Genomic DNA, 16894 nt, shown 5'->3' with positions numbered 1-16894 from the left:
TGACTACACTGAGATTACCAAAAAATTCTTCTTTACCCAAGGGATTACTGTACTCTTATTGTTCAATGGTCACTTTCCTCTTGGTAAGGGTAGAAAAGATTCTTTAGCTATGGTAAGCAGCTCTTCTAGGAAAAGGATACCCCAAAATCAAACCATTGTTCGCTAGTTGTAGGTAGCGCCATAGCCCCTGTACCATTGTTTGCCCTGTCTTGGGTTAGAGTTCTCTTGCTTGAGGGTACACTGGCACACACTTGTATTTTATTTCTCTTCCTCTTGTTTTGTTAAAAGTTTATAGTTTAAATAGGATATATATTTTAATGTTGTTACTGTTCTTAAAATATTTAATTTTTCCTTGTTTCCTTTCTTCACTGGGCTATGTTCCCTGTTGGAGCCCCTGGGCTTATAGCATCCTGCTTTCCCAACTATGATTGTAGCTTAGCAAATAATAATAATAATAATAATAATAATAATAATAATAATAATAATAATAATAAAAGGTATTTCTGCAATCTTGTAAAACTCGCTAGTAAGTAAGAAGGGGTTTCATCGGGTAATTCCTTCAATTCAATTAGCACTTAGATTGACTTCTTTCATGACTTCTGCTGCCATGATTTGAAGAATTTAGGGTCCGATTCCAACGAGAGGTATAGATATAATTTCTGTTGAACATAATGTATTGATTTGTATTATATATATATATATATATATATATATATATATATATATATATATATATGTGTGTGTGTGTGTGTGTGTGTGTGTGTGTGTTTGTATACGTATTCATATACATAAAAATAACATGAAAAACGTGATACTCAGATGCAAAAGAACCCCAGGGAAAACAAAATAAAAAAATATAAAATTACGTCCTGACCAGTTAGTTTCGTGATACATCTTCAAAGGACTGTTTTATTGAGCAAAACAATAAGAGTACACATATAGATATTTACAAAACAAAACTCCACACCCCAACAAACTACTTGAACTATACTTTCAGGTATTTGTAAGGTGAGTCCATACCTCATCAGACAGTTGGTGATGTAAATTTTTAGGCCTTCCGTTACATTTGCATCAATAAGTATATACAAGTTAATCATGTATGCAAACATTTACATACGGGTGCGTGCATCTAAGCATATGCATTTGCATGCTTGTATATACACGGTGTATGTATGTGTATATATATATATATATATATATATATATATATGTGTGTGTGTGTGTGTGTATATATATATGTGTGTGTGTGTGTGTGTATTTATATGGGTAAGGTAAACGAATAATAATATAAACTGTATCGGAAGGTCTATATATTTACTTGTCCTCCGAATTGACCCATTTTTAATATCTGGCTAATGGGGGTAAGAACTCCTCTCACAAACACCTGAAAATATAGGCCAGGTGGTTTGTTTGGGGGTGGAGTATTGTTTCGTAAATATCTATATGTATGTTCGTACTCTCACTGTACCATGTAAAGTGTAAAGAGAACTCGCTCAATAAATCAGTCCTCTGAAGAAATAACACGAAACTAGTCAGGACCTAATCTTATATTTCCTATTTCATTTTTATTTTCACTGTGATCCTTGTGTGCTGTGTGTATTATCATCATCATCATCATCATCATCAGCCGTTACTAGTCCACTGCAGAACAACAAAGACTTCAGGCATGTCCTTCTACTTGCGTCTGTTTATGGTCTTTCTGTGCCAGTCCACGTCCGAAAACTTCCTTAGTTCGTCGATCCATTGTCTTCTTTTCCTTCTTCTGCTTCTCTTACAATCTCTAGGGACTCATTCTATTATTCTTAATGTCCATTTTTTCTGTCATTCTCATTCTAAGTACTGTCCATGTCCATTTCTTTTTCTTAGCAATTGTTAGACTATCCTCTTTTTTAGTTTGCTCTCGTATCTACGTTGCTATTTTTTCTGTCTCTTAGTGTTATTCCCATCATTATTCTTTCCATAGCTCTTGGAGTTGTAACTAGCTGATGTTCTACGGCTTTAGTAGGGCTCCAAGTTTCTGATCCATAAGTTAATACTGGTAGGACCATCTCATCAAATTCCTTTCTTTTTAAAGAAAGTGGTATTATACTTTTCATAATCTGATTTTGTTCACCAAATGCTCTCCATCCCATGCTTATTTTTCTTTTAATTTTGGTCTTGTGTCCTGGGGAAACCCTTACTGTCTGGCCTAAGTATATATATATATATATTCATTAAGAATCTCCAGAGGCTTGTCCATAACTCTAATTTGCTGTCTTTCTGCATTTCATTGAACATTATATTAGTTTTACTCATATTCATTTTCAGTTCTACATTTCTGCTTTCTCAATTTAAATCTTCTAGCAAGCATTTTTTCTAATTCCTCTCATGATTCACTAAACACAAATATATCACCTGCAAATCTTAAGTTGTTAAGTATTTTTCCCAATCTAAATTCTTAGACTTCTAAACATGCTGTGAATAATTTAGAGGAAATGGGGTCTCCCTCTCTAACCCCTTTCTAAATCGGAATTATTTTAATCTTTATGTATTTTTTGAATTGCTGTACTTCCTGTATAGATATTTTCAAGTTTTCTAACATAAGATCCTTCTATTCCTTGTTTTTGAAGGGTTTTCAGTACAGCTGACGTATTAACAGAATCAAAAGATTTTTCAGAGCCTATATATATATATATATATATATATATATATATATATATATATATATATATATATATATATATATATATATATATGTGTGTGTGTATGTGTGCGCACGTGCGTATGTATAAAGTCAATTCTTGCATGAATAAAATTTACTTGATCAAGAATGGATAAAATGGAACAGTTAGCCTTTCTATGTTTAAGGTTCATAAACCTTATCAATTACTGAGAGAGAGAGAGAGAGAGAGAGAGAGAGAGAGAGAGAGAGAGAGAGAGAGAGAGAGAGAGAGAGAGAGAGAGAGAGAGAGAGAGAGAGAGAGAATCCAAGGCACCGGCTCTTGCGTAAGATTAAGAATAGAATGATTATATCAAGTACACAAGAAAGATCTTCCGGTACTGTCAGAAATCTTTTCTAATAAAGAAAGTCCTACTTCTGCAAACGCTTCCTTGAAACCGGGTACAGTATGCAGCAAAACTGATGATACTATTTTATTTTTGCTTCGGACAAGTGTTGTTCCTAAGTTGCCACTCAGTATTAAAACTTATATTTCACTTTGAAAGCATGTGTATGTATGAGACAATATTGGTTACTTGTTATAGATAATTTTATCATTGAATAATGCTAAATCATTGAAAAACAAAATTTTTCATGCTAAAATCATACTTCAGAACAAAAATTAAATATATTATTGTAGCACGAATCCAATTTGTCAAAGTGACTCCGGGCGAGTCAGTCAGACTGGTCTTTGAGCTGTCTTTCTGGATAGAAGGATTCAAACTGGCAAAGAGGGCGTCTAGATGGAGAAAAATTTAGTCTCATAACAATAATTTATGCATTTGGGATATGATCTCTAAGTTATTACTCATTTTTTGCTTATGTCATGTTGCGTATGAAACAAACGTTAGTTAGGATCGTGATTTCAAAACTTGCAATAAACTATTAAAAATCATCGTTTAGAGTTGGACTATAGTCAACGCTACTTAAATAATTCTTGCCTCCTAATGGTTTTTTTTTTTCAGTTTGAGGAAAAATTAAATAAATAAATAAATAAGTGAGACGATGAGTTATCTTCGCTATTTGAAATGCAATTAATTCTACCTTTCTATTATTCTACTTTTACTTTACAAACGGAAAACTATAATCAGGACAGACATATTCAACCATACGTGTTATGTGCAGATTCTACAGAAAGGCAATAACAACGTATCTTGAAGTATAATAATAATAATAATAATAATAATAATAATAATAATAATAATAATAATGGTAGTGATGATGATAATAGGATGGCTCTGGAGTCTAGGCTTTATAACTCTTCGTCTTCTGTTGTGGTTGTGCAGCAGCAGGGTCTCTCATCCCTAGGATGACTTTTCAATTTTTCACTTTCATTGTATTGTTTTCATCATCATCATCATTTCAGCCTTCAAAAATTGTTTAACCATCTATAAATAGCCCTTTCATTGATGTTAGGACGATTGGTTATATATATTTTTCTAATAGAGAATCTGGTGAAATAAGCCTATCCTGAGTTACAGCTATCCGCTAGTTGCTAGGTAGCTCTAGCCATATATGACAGATGACTTTCTTGTGAGAGTGCCACCGTGAGACTGTCAGTTGATGTCCGGTTAGACCCCGCCCACAACTACTTCTCCGATATGCTCTTTACGTTAAATACATAACTATGGTGACTAAAAAGTCAGACTCATCAAGTATTTATTCTTTTTTCATTTCTATCATAATTAAAGATTATTGGGTTAATTTTCCATAATGATCTAGCTGATATTTTGATATAAAATATAGCCTATTTTTTTTTTAAATCATGCTTAATGAACTGTATCTTTTATTGAGCGAAGTTTCAAAATACTTTGTCCCTGGAACCTAGTCCCATTAAAAATGTGAAGAATCTGAGAGTTGCCAGTTAGTGACTTTAGAACGAAAATCACTGAATTCAGGTATCACCAGTTATGCTGTATACTGTACAACATAAAGCAACACTTTTAGTGGTGGCTAACTCATTTTCTAAAGGAATATCTACACCGTCTCCATGTGACCACCCCTTGAAATTCACCATAAAAACACACACACACACATATATATATATATATATATATATATATATATATATATATATATATAGATAGATAGATAGATAGATAGATAGATAGATAGATAGATATATATATATATATATATATATATGTGTGTGTGTGTGTGTTGTGTGTGTGTGTGTGTGTGTGTGACCAGTAAAGAAAATATCCATCGGATTCCCCCAAAGTAATTTCCCTCATACAATCAAAGATATAAACTAGGTTTCTTCTAGGATCAGTTCATATCTTTGAGATTAAGAAAGCAGTAACTTACACACATCAAATAAAGTAATATATAATTAAGATCGTTATACCGGATTCATTGTCGAGTAAATGTTTAAGAGTAATAAGTCATAAATTAGTCATTAACTTGAAAACCACAACAGTATTTGACTTTAGTTGTTTTACAGAGTAATAAATCAATTATCTTAAAATTAGACAAAAATGACCATATTTACCTCAATTTCAAAAAGTAACAACCCAATATATACTCAAATATTCACATTCCCTTCTCCTACTGCAGCAAACAATAAAAACACATTGATAAACTCTAAAGTTCAGCATATGTGCACCGTTCATCTATGCAGCTGAAATATCAGTAAACTTCCAAGTGAACCAACGCTCCCATCAAGCAGCGATGAAAATGCGCAACAGTTGTCCCAATCTTGTAGCAAAGTTACTTGTGATCACTTGGTGTATATACTTTGTTTCCACAAAAACTTTCAAATTCAGTGCAAAGAATGCAGGACCACACGTTCAATCACAAATAGCACTGGTTCTACTGTAACAGATTTCCATAACAACCAAATTCCACGCAACACTTTCCCCAGGACAATTTACCTTATAATAATTTGCTAGATTATCTTTTGCTTTTGAAAACACCATTTAAAACACAACATCAACGGAGAAGCTTAAAACTGCATTTTGACGAGATAGAAAACACTCAATATATGTATATATATATATATCTATATGTATACTAATCTATATCGCTATCTTGATCTATTAACATGGGGAGACAGGCACTGGGGAATGTCTTCTTTTTCATAAGATTCCCAACTTTTTTCCAGGCGAGAAACCAAAACTTCACACGAATTAAAAGAAACTGTTTGTCCGCTTTACAGATCTGAGCTCCTTAAAGCGTCGTCGCAATAACTGAAGACACTGCCAAGCCACCAAAAAGGTCCTTCCTTAGTATTCATTTTGCTTCACCTCCCTCAATCAACCATCTATTTCCTTAGATATCAGGTCAATAGTTCGATGAGGGCACCACCAAGCTACCGGGATACCTCTTTTATTTAGTCTTTCTTCTATCCTTTCCTTCCTTTATTTCTTTGTCTTTTCACTACTAAGAACCAAGCCAACCCGGCTTTTAAAAAACAAAAAAACAAATTGTAAAACTCGACAAAGCTCTCCCTCTCTCTCTCAATATCTCAAGCGCACTCTCCCACCAAATCGATGTAAGGGTTCTTTCAAAACTCTCGGTTCCATCAATAACAGTTTTCCTTCTTTTCTTAGCCTTTGTTGTTGTCCTTATTCATCAGAATTCTCTCTTTCTCTTTCTTTCTCTCTCTCTACTTCGTGCATGCTTTTAGCAAACCATTATTCAGCAGAGCAATTCAAACACTAACTTCACATAAAAGATAATTATCTAACAAACACAAACTTGCTATCCCAGAAATGGATAAAGAAACTAGTAATCCAGGACAATGCTACCGACAACTTCATTTTCTATAAAAACTAACATTGCAAACGTCAAAGAAAAACCCAACAAACGGGTAAGGTAATGAGGGAGACGTAGAAATAACAATTCGCGATGCAATTTGACAACTGATTTCTTTAGAAGGTACTAATTTTATTACTATTCCTTCGTGCCCAACAAGGACAACATTTCACACTAATTATAAGCCATTTCAACCACATGAATACGATTCTATTTATACCACAAATCTCTAAATATTTAAAAACCAAATCATGACGAGAACATTTGTTGTCTTCGGCAGTACTTTTAAGGAGCTCTATAAGTAAGAGGTAGTAATTACAAAAGCAAGTGCTTCTTATCGTTTGCCTGTGTTTAAGACAATTATCTCTCTTTATTTTTGACTAAGATACCAACAACGTAAGACACGAGAAATAGGAAATAATGAACATTTTTGAATCAAAAGAAGCACGTACACACACCCACGCTCCTTACACACACAACTAAGTACAACACGCACCAGACAACAAAGGGATGCAAGACGACAACAGCTAACCCAGGGATGTCTTCTCTATTGATTCTATTTTATAAGAAAATCACAACCACCAAACCAATCAGATGGACAAAGCCCAATAACCAAATAGAGACTTGCATGAACAAGACAACATCGTCACCAAACTCGAAAACAGACCCCACACCACAAATAGCTGCAAGTGTTAAGCTTGCAAAGAGCGAGTGAGCGCGCAACAAGTCTTTCCAAACACCGGAACCGCTGATGCAGCTTCCAGCCTTTTGGTTCCTTTCTTTCTTTTTCACACACTCTCCTCTCACTCAACTTTGCCTGCCAACGTTAGTGCTCATTTCTCCTCTTTACAATATTCCACATATCTGGCTTTCCTCGTTCTCGTTCAGACTTTTTTATGTGTGTATCTATATTTTTTCAACTTCCTTTACATTAAAAAATGATAATCCACGTGATCCTTCTCTATCATCGGTTCCTCCTCCTCAGGGTTCCTCCAAAACGAAGATGAAAAATGAAACTTCAAAAAAAGTTCCTCAGCAATTCAAACATCCATAACTAGAGTATCCTTTTGCAGGAGATCTCAAGTGGGAAAAATTATTCCTCGAAATGTTCTCTTTGATCAGAAATACAACTGCTGACCAAAATCATGAACAGATTATTAGCAAAACATAATACATGCACAAACACACGAGCCTTGTTTTGCTTTATCTCTTTCGGGTTTTTCTATTTAGAGAATCTAAATTGAGCCAATATCAATAAATATTTGGTATGATTTTCTCAAGATTTTTTTTCTTTAGAAAACAATAATCATTTGCTCAAATGTCAAAATTTCTATACACTTTCTAAATGAGGCACTAATCGAAGCTGCACCAATACACAATTATGAGTAAAACTAACAATGTACTTGAAAGCAATCGTGAGGCTTCGCTATCAATGCTTTAATTTCTATAGTTCCCTCACTCTGGACTCAGGATGAGATACTGGCGTGACAAGAAAAGGTAAACCACACACGAAGTACACACTCAGATACACAGGCCATACTGTATAAGATATATATCAACTTCTTTTTATTAAATATCTATTCATAGACTATATATATATATATTTAATTAATATATATCTTTTTTAAAAAAAGTCTTTTAAAATATCTGCTAATATTTTCTTTTTTAATTGGGCGGGACACACGCCATCCACTTCAAAATAGGCAGACAAATATATAATAGCTATAGCTATATCTATATCTTATCTCTGAGACACATCTCACTTTGAAGTCTCGTTCACTGATTATAATAATTTCGTTAATGACTGAGCGCACATCATCTACCCTTCCTCTAAATGTACGCGATATTGATCTTCTGGAGAACGATATAATAGCTGTGTATAGTGTATCAAAACAAAACTCGCATTGTCAACAAACAAATGAAGGCGTTGTCGAGAGAGTGAGCCAGCTATTCCTCAACAATATTTGGTTTCGGTTGCTGTTGCTTTAAATCCATTTTCGAGTCTCTCTAATACGTTGTGGTAACAGTAGTAGAAAGACGATATTGTAATAGTAGTAGAAATAGTATCAGTGCTGATGACAAGAACGGTTATTAGGAAAGGCCACAATGATTGAAGAGGATGACTTACTGACACAGATATTATCAATATTAGTGCCACAAACGATAAGTATACTGTATACAGAAGTCGCACTCGTTATTATCCTTCCCCAATCTCCAATCAAGACCAATAATTATAAGTGAAGGCGATAATGAGAGTAGTAGGGGACTGTTAATTTTATTATGATTCCTTTATCATGTCTCTTCTCTTTCCTTTTATTTTTCTCTCCACAACCAAATCACTACGCGAGATAACAATAACAAGAACAACAGTGCCAACTGGTGCCGGAGTAGGAGAGTGCCATGATCATCATAGCAATGTGGACGAGAACAAGGAACTCACTGGAGCAGTAGTGGTAGCGGGAGATGTAGTTGTAATAACAGCAGCAACAGTCGTAGTATCAGTAGCAGTATGAGTAGCAGCAATAGCAGCAGTGATAACAGTGTTAGTTTTAACAATAACGGCTGTTGTTGCTCTTGGACTTGGATGTACCCAGGAGGGGAGGAGGAGGAGGAGGAGGAGGAAGCTAATATTTGAGCGGTGTTGTGGTGTTGTTGCCGAGGATGATGATGTTGTGATTGTGTGGCTGCCCCACCATCCTGCTGCTGCCCTAGCACCCTTGCCCATGGTCAGCAGCAGCAAGAGCAGCAGCGACAGCAGGATTAGCTGTGCCCAAAACGACGAGTATGACCACAACAATGACGACGAGGGATGCCACAATGCCCATCGTAGTAGTAGTGGCGTCAGCAGCAGCAACAACAACGTAGGAGAGAGAAGCCGTGAGCTGCCAAGTGGGGATGGCGGAGGCGGCACAGCGGCAGCGGCGGCGGTGGTGGTGGTGTGGTGGTGGCAGTGTGACGGCGCGTGGCGAAGTGCGGCCTTCTGACGTTGCCCACTCCTGACCTGCAGGCGCAGGTGGGGAGGAGGAGGAGGAGGAGGAGGAGGAAAAAGAGGAGACAACCATGGGAGGAGCAGCAGCTCTCTCTCTCTCTCTCTCTCTCTCTCTCTCTCTCTCTCTCTCTCTCTCTCTCTCTCTCTCTCTCTCTCTCGGAAAGAGGAGCAGATAACTTGGGGTGGGTTGGTGGTTGGGGGAGTGGGAGAGAGCTCTGCTTGCTGCCGACGACGGTGACGACGGTGATGGGGAAGCGGGAGGTGGTGGCGGTTAAAGAAAATCCAAAAATGAATCGGACCCCTCGGGAGCACTTCGGAGAGATACTATGGAAATTTTTCCTTCTCATCACAATAAACACAAATCACTGCGGTTGTTTTCTTCTGGAACAAGGAACTGCCATTTAAAGTATTGAAAAAAAAAAATACGAAATAAATCTATTAATGTCCAATGAAAGAATTTCAAAATAAAATTCTCTCTCTCTCTCTCTCTCTCTCTCTCTCTCTCTCTCTCTCTCTCTCTCTCTCTCTCTAGGATCCCATTATGAACATATGAACATCTCCTGAATGTAGATCTGTGGTTGCTAAATCCCTTAATAGAGATCTGGCTAAAATTAGTGCATGGTGCAAATTATGGGGTATGAAGTTGAATCCTAATAACACTCAAAGTATGATTGTAATTAGGTCAAGGACAGTGGCTCCTCAACATCCGGATCTCAGCATTGATAATGTTTCTTTAACTTTGTATGACTTAAAATTTTAGGGGTAATTCTCAACAGCAAATTTACTTTTGAGAAACACATTAGATCTGCGTCTTCTTCAGTTGCACAAAAAAATTGGCTTATTGAGAAAGTCTTTCAAGATTTTCGGTGATCAATCTATTCTGAAGAAGTGTTTTAATTCTTCAATTCTACCTTGTTTAGAGTATTGTTCTCCTGTCTGGTCTTTACCTGCTGATTCTCATCTTAATTTGTTGGGGAGGAACTTACAGTTTATTAAAAAAATTTTATTCCTGATCTAAATATTAACCTTTGGCACCGTCGTTCAATTAGTTCATTATGTATGTTGCATAAGATTTTTTATAATTCTGACCAGTTGTGGAATGATCTCCCTAATCGAGTAGTTGAATCAGTAGAACTTCAAAAGTTCAAACTCGCAGCAAATGTTTTTATGTTGAACAAGCTTGCATAAGACCTTTTATAGTTTATATATTAAATATGTTGTAATGTTGTTAATGGTTTTAAAGCATTTTATTTTAATTTTCATTACTTCTTATATCGCTTATCTATTTCCTTATTTCCTTTCCTCACTGAGCTATTTTTCCCTGTTTGAGCCCTTGGGCTTATAGCATTTTGCTTTTCCAACTAGGGGTGCAGCTTAGCTAATAATAATAATAATAATAATAATAATAATAATAATAATAATAATAATAATAATAATAATAATAATAAGGAAAAAAGCATAACATTACTTTTTTCTTATTTCCTACCAAAACCCCGAGATTCATATTATAAACAAATTTCTTTTCCCCCATTTCTGTGGGGAAAACATCCCCGAGTCAGTAAGTGTGTGTATGTACTGTACTTAAGGCCAGAGGGAAACCTAAATGCAATCCGGAACTCTGATTCGCGCTCAGCCTTTTTTTTTTTTTTTTTTTTTTTTTTTTTTTTTTTGCCCTCGGTCCTTCCTTGGCCACCCAATGTATCAGCCTCGAAAGGAGAATTACTCTTTTTGACTTAACAAAAAGCAGGAAACTAACAATGAGCCAGAAAAGACTACAAAAGAGAACTTCAGCAGAAGAAAATAGTTCATGCTTAATTAAATGATACGAAATTCAACTGCCAGAAGATGAACTTTATAAAAGCCTACGAAAACATGATTCGTGATGATCCTTAAAAACTTACATATATATTACTAAGAAAGCGTGTCTCTAATACGGTCTAAAATATAGTTTTCAAATAAATGAAAATGAAAAAATAATATGCCATAACAAAACTTTAGAAAAATGCCACTGAACATTCGAAAAGTTATTCAATCGACATTTGTCAAAGACCCAACTTCAACAAATTAAGCCAGTTACTATATACTTGGAGTAGAGATCCTAGATTAAGAAAGCAATTGAACTACTTAGTATTAGGAGAGAGAGAGAGAGAGAGAGAGAGAGAGAGAGAGAGAGAGAGAGAGAGATTGAAACTTTCAATATTACCATTCCATAAAGACATTCACAATTCACTATGAAAGATTCCTAAAAAATAACATCAACGAAAATGAACGTGAAACAAGAAAATTATTCAAAAGACTACTCTTACCGGACCCCACCCCACACCCAACAAACTAAGGTGGGGGGGGGGGGTTTCCCCAGGTACTGCAAACAATGGCCTTGGGGAAAACTGAGATGGAACTTTAAAATCATTTTCAAATTAGAGTTTGCAAAATTATTTTCTTCACTTACAAGTACATAATTTATTAATCGTCGCAAAAGAGTGAGCAGAAACGTGACAACAATTATACGTGCACAGTTTTAATGAATTTTTATCCCTAAAACATAATCATACATAATCATTATTATCATTAATAAAAAAAATAAATCTGTACATATCTTTATAATGAGCACAGAAATATCGAGGAAAAGGGTTTCAGCACCTACTATCATAACTTCATGGAGGAAAAAAAAAAACTGAACATTGATAAAAGTAAGCATCAGAAATCTCCCAAAATAAGTAAAAGCTCGATAGGTAGATGGAGAGAATACATGGGTAGATGGTACTACGGACCAAAAGACCAAACAATGAGACCGAGAGTTATTCAACTCCGTAATAATAGTTTATCATGTATGCATTGTTGATGATAAAAGAAAATGCCAATAAGATGTACAATGCTTTATATATTCATTAAATTGAAGTGAAATGAAGATTTACGAATATTTTCCATATCTTTAGATGACTTTGCGAGTGATTCAAGCATCACCAACCTTAGGGTTAATTTGTGGATAGTTTCTCCACTTCGTACCTAACAAAAGCTACCATCTCGTAACAGCACGTTATGTGTACATAAAAATAGTTGTAATCTATTGGTCTCTTCTTTTTGTAGTTTTTTTGTGTAAAATATATATATTTGTGTAATTTTGTAATTCTGTAGGGAACTGAAGAAACCATTTAGGACACGGAGCCATAAGATACAATCATTCAAAAACTTTAAAATCAACTTAAATTTTCCCATAAGGATAACGTTCGTCTATATTTCGTATGAAGGTCATGGTCAAAACCATAGTCACTGTCCTTGCTTAATAAAACTTGTAGAAAATATATATGAGATCCATATCGCTTATATATAATAAACTGTGACCAACATTAATTTTATTTACAAAATCTACTTAATTCAGATCTATGATCTAAATTTTGGGTAAAATTATTGCACAACACATTTGACCAAGATACATTCAACCTTGTGAGAAATACAGTGGCGGGAAAGACTCAAATTTACGCATAATGATCTGCTCTACCTGCGTACCAAGGCTGAAATGTCTTCAAATTTTGGAAGAGTTGCAGTGACAAGAAAAGAGAGGGACTGGCACTTAATCAGACTGTCAGGCAGACAATCTTCCTCCTTCACATTTAATGAGCTGGTCTGCCTTTATATTTAGTCATATTAAACTCCCTTTAGCTGGGCAGAAAGAGTTGCGATGACAAACCCTGACAGATAAAATGGCAGAAAGATCTGCTTTCATGCAAATCAAAGTATGGTGTCAACTTTGTCCCAAATAAGACTGAAATCCCTTCAACTGAATAGGAAAAATGGTGATGACAAGGGAAGCGTGACGGAGGAGGAGAAGGAAAACCGGGGCGTGGATAACATCAAGCGGAGAAACACGTATGATGGATAATGGAGGCATGGAATCAGAAAATAACCATAAGATAGGAGTGCTTGGAGAGAACTGGAGAAGATCATCTGGAATATCATGTGATAAGAGGGTTGGTACAAGGGTAAAAGGATGGTTTTATAAATGTGTAGTTAGACCAACTTTGGTGTATGGAGCTTAAATTTGGCCAATAAAGAAGACTCGATAAACGAAGTTAAAAGTAGGTAGAAATACTGTACATATAAGTACGCACTGATACAAACTTAGCACGCGTTCCTTTACAATTTTTGTAATATCATGAAATCAACCCTTTTCATACATTTCGTTAAACCCACTCGATCCCTTGAAAATTAGTTAAAAGTTTCACGAAGAGTCCAGAGGACAATAAATTATAAAACTGATATTACAGTTAAGATACAATGATTACCAGACAAATTTACATGTTATTTTACTTGCATATAGAACTGCCTTGTTTACCCACAGAAATTGACAAGCGTTTCATAGAGTCAAATTAATGTATTATAGTCAACAAGCATTAAGTTCTCTCTCTCTCTCTCTCTCTCTCTCTCTCTCTCTCTCTCTCTCTCTCTCTCTCTCTCAATGCCAGATTACTGATAATCAATCAATCAATCAATCTCTCTCTCTTCCGAGTACCAGATGAATAATGCCCTTCTAAAATTGGACCTTAAGGATGACTCTTAAGAAAGCTTTGGCCCACAACCAAATAAAAGATGACTTTAATAAAAAAAAATGTTGTTAATGTTTTCCCCATTCCCTAAAGAGAGAAGTTTACCCCTATGCCCCCTGTGGGACCGGGGATACTCATTTTCATTTGACTACGTCCCTTTCTTCTCTCTCTCTTTACCCGGGGGGTACTACCTCTTTTCACCGTGAAAGTCTGTTTTCCACGTAATGTACTTCAGATGAGAGACCAGCCTCTTCTGAAAAGATCATTCATCCCTACCCCCCTCCAAAGGCTCTCCTTAAAATCCTACTTCTTCACTTGTAGTGTCATTTACAACCCCCCTAGAATACCAAGACGGCGGCTGGATCACGATTCTAACACAGATGCCATAACACATTTACACAAATTGTATAAATATGTACAACATTGAGAATCTTAAGCGGCAAAGCATTCTCTATCGTTTACTCTAGGATTGTATTTATGAATTTGGGCCATTTGAGCTCAGTTACAGCTGTTTTGAGAAGAAAATGTTTTCGTATTTGTTGAAAAATTGGTATTATACTATTAGGTAGATGTGGTTTTAGTAGCTCTAGAGCTCTGCTTATTACCACCCAATTTTCAGAAATCTCTTAGCATCTAAGGTATCCGAGTGTCTTCTGGTAATATATCTATACGCATATATTGACACGTAAATTTTTTCCTAGTTTGCAGTCTGGCTTTCGTAAGCCTTGGAGCTTGTTATCATCTTCGTCTAACTAACAAGGTCACAGAGAAATCCCACGATTCTGGTCATAAAGTACGTGTGATCGATCGATCTTGACTCATGTGCCGCTTTCTACAGTGAAAACTTTTTTTTTTTTCTCCAGTACATACTTTCATTGACCTGTTAACAAATATTACAAACAGTGCCTAATGAGGGACACCATAGTAACTAATGGAACGTAAAAATTTGCGTTCCTCGGGATATTATTCTCAACCATTTACATTCCATATTGATATGAAGCGTTTGGAAAAAAAAAAAAAAAAAAAACTTGTTCCCCCTTCGGAAGACACTATTTACTTCATATCGATCATATCTCCTAGACTCCTAGAGTGTATATATGTGGCTGTTGACTCCAATAAATGATATCTTGCTAAAATTAAAGCATGGCCGAAGTTATGAGTAACAAGTCTATCTTAATAACCCTCAAAGTATAATTATTAGTTGGTCTGATTCTAGACCAACTGGACTCTAGAACATACGATCTTTCATACCCATATTCTTTCAATGACAATGATACCTCAAGTTCATGCAGCTTATTTATATTTCTATGAGCTATTACTGATTGCAAATATACTTTTAGATAAATATATCCGGTCTGTTTTTCTTTAATAGCGCACAAAACTGGTGCATTAAGAAAGGCTTTGAAGATTTTGAAGATCTGACAATACAAAAAATAATGTCTTACAGTCATTCTTTATTTTGCCAGCGTTGTTCTTAAGTTGCCACTAAGTATTAAAACTTATATTTCACTTTGTAAACGTGTGTACAGTATGTATGAGACAACGTTTATCACTTATGGATAATTTTATCATTGAATGTTCTATCGTTAAAAAAGAAAGAAAAAAAAAACATTTCATGCTAAAATGATACTTCAGAACAAAAATTAAATATATTACTGTAGCACGAATCCCTTTGTCCGAGACTGGTCTTTGAGCTGTCCTTTAGGATAGATTGATTCAAACTGGGAAAGAGGGCGTCTAGATGGAGAACAGTTTAAGCAGAGCCCTATAGTCTGATTATTATTATCATTACTAGCTAAGCTACAACCCCAGTTGGAAAAGCAAGATGCTATACGCCCAAGGGCTCCAACAAGGAAAAATAGCCGTGAGGAAAGTAAACAAGGAAATAAATAAACGATATAAGAAGTAATGAAAAATTAAAATAAAATATTTAAAAAACACTAAAACAGATAATATATATACTGTATAACTACAGAAAGACTTATGTCAGCTTGTTTAACATAAAAACACTTGCTGCAACTTTAAACTTTTGAAGTCTACTGATTCAACTACCCAATTAGTAAGACCATTCCACAACTTGGCCACAGCTGGAATAAAACGTCTAGAATAATGTGTAGTATTGAGCCTCATGATGGAGAAGGCCTGACTACTAGAGTAAACTGCACGCCTAGTTTTACGAACAGGATGGAACTGTCCAGGAAGATCTGAATCTAAAGGATGGTCAAAATTATGAAAAATCTTTTGCAACATGCATAATGAACTAATTGAACGATGGTGCCAAAGACTAATATTTAATAAGCCGTAAGTTCCTGTCCAACAAATTAAGATGATAATCAGTAGCTGAAGACCACATAGGAGAGCAATACTCGAAACAAGGTAGAATTAAAGAATTAAAACACTTCTTCTGAACCGATTGATCACCGAAAACCTTAGAAAACTTTCTCAATAAGCCAATCTTTTGTGCAATTGAAAGACCTAATGTGTTTCTCAACAGTAAATTTGATGTCAACAGTCACACCTAAAATTTTAAGTTATACAAAGTTAAAGAAACATGTCATTGCTGAGATCCGGATGTTGAGGAGCCCCTGTCCTTGACCTACTTACAATCATACTTTGAGTTTTGTTACGATTCAACTTCATACCCAATAATTTGCACCATGCATTAATTTTAGCTAGATCTCTATTAAGGGATTCAGCAACCACAGATCTACATTCAGGAGATGGCATTGATGCAAAGAGAGTAGCATCATCTGCATGTGCAACAAGCTTGTTTTCTAGGCCAAACCACGTGTCATGTTTATATAGTATGGAAAGTAATGGGCCAAGATCACTACCCTGTGGAACACCAGACATCAAAGTCCATTGACGCCGATATCATTTGTTATAAATACAGTAAAGAATAAAAGG

The 16894-nt window shown here is 35.4% G+C and overlaps 1 protein-coding gene across 5 annotated transcripts in view; it reads right to left on the bottom strand.

The window, feature by feature from the left end:
* Dlg5 (Discs large 5) overlaps positions 1 to 16894 on the bottom strand; it is an 847504-nt gene that overhangs the window by 481610 nt on the left and 349000 nt on the right. The window contains exon 1 of one of the 5 annotated variants that reach the window (XR_011044295.1): positions 5572 to 9412. The exons of 1 other annotated variant lie outside the window; for it this stretch is intronic. The gene's annotated coding sequence lies outside the window, so the exon portion shown is untranslated. Of the gene's footprint in view, positions 1 to 5571; positions 9413 to 16894 lie in introns of those variants that run through there. 3 more of the 5 variants (XM_068372363.1, XM_068372364.1, XM_068372365.1) reach the window with 3 other exon arrangements.

The sequence above is a fragment of the Palaemon carinicauda genome, chromosome 4 (genome assembly GCF_036898095.1).
Source record: "Palaemon carinicauda isolate YSFRI2023 chromosome 4, ASM3689809v2, whole genome shotgun sequence".
NCBI classification, from domain to species: domain Eukaryota; kingdom Metazoa; phylum Arthropoda; class Malacostraca; order Decapoda; family Palaemonidae; genus Palaemon; species Palaemon carinicauda.
The sequence above is the reverse complement of the archived record's forward strand: the minus strand, read 5'-3'. Positions and strand labels throughout refer to the sequence as shown.